General features: G+C 34.8%; 1 protein-coding gene across 1 annotated transcript in view; it reads left to right on the top strand.

The window, feature by feature from the left end:
• The window catches only part of LOC106871832 (T-box transcription factor TBX20), a 197,593-nt gene that overhangs the window by 165,753 nt on the left and 30,914 nt on the right, over positions 1 to 926 (top strand). The window lies entirely within an intron of this gene.

Genomic DNA, 926 nt, shown 5'->3' with positions numbered 1-926 from the left:
ACATAGTATATACACATGCATATATATATATATATATATATATACTAGTATTATAACCTGATTTCATTCTGGTCTACTCGGGCCACATTTTAAAGATGAAGAATTTTGCCCTAGAGGCAACGCCTTTAAATTGAGCAAACTCAAAGATGCTATGCAAACTCCCCAGCACTTTTAAGATAGGTGTGCAAATTTTCAGGTCAATCCGACCACATTTACTAACAAAACATTTTGCACAACTGCATGTGAGACAACGTCTGCCCTTTTCACAGTAGATATATATATATATGTATCTATGTATATACTTACATGTATACATATATGTGTGTGAGTGTGTGTGTGTGTGTGTGTGTGTGCATGTGTGTGTGTATCTGTATACGGGTTTGTCTTGAAGAAAATACTAATGGCAAAGAGACTAGGGTGGGGGATAGAAAGGCACAATGACAAAGGAGACCTAGTATAAATAGTGTAATATACAATAATGACTGAATAAATTATTTCTGAATAAATTCGATTGCATGAAAGTTTAGGTCCATTTTCTGAATCATGTGGTGTAAAACCGGAGGAAGGACGTAGAATAAATGTGACAGATTATTCGATAGAGAGCGATAGTTAGTGAGTAAGCACTGTTCATAAGGCAAGAGCCATTTATACTTGAAATAATATTAAAAAATATAACCTTTGGAAACTTATAAGACAGTATATATAAATATAATGTAAGAAAGGATCACGAGCTAGAGACAGAGAGTGTACAATATGAAGTGAGACATCGTTAGAGATACAAAAGAAAGTATATGTATACATACATACAAACACCCACACACAGACACGCACACAACATATGTGAACTATGATTTTTTGAATCCATATTCTTTCTCTCTCTCTCTCTCTCTCTCTCTCTCTCTCTCTCTCTCTGTCCACACACACAC

This window comes from Octopus bimaculoides, chromosome 1, assembly GCF_001194135.2.
Source record: "Octopus bimaculoides isolate UCB-OBI-ISO-001 chromosome 1, ASM119413v2, whole genome shotgun sequence".
Classification (NCBI taxonomy): domain Eukaryota; kingdom Metazoa; phylum Mollusca; class Cephalopoda; order Octopoda; family Octopodidae; genus Octopus; species Octopus bimaculoides.
Note: the sequence above shows the minus strand (reverse complement) of the source record. Positions and strands in the feature narration are given on the sequence as shown.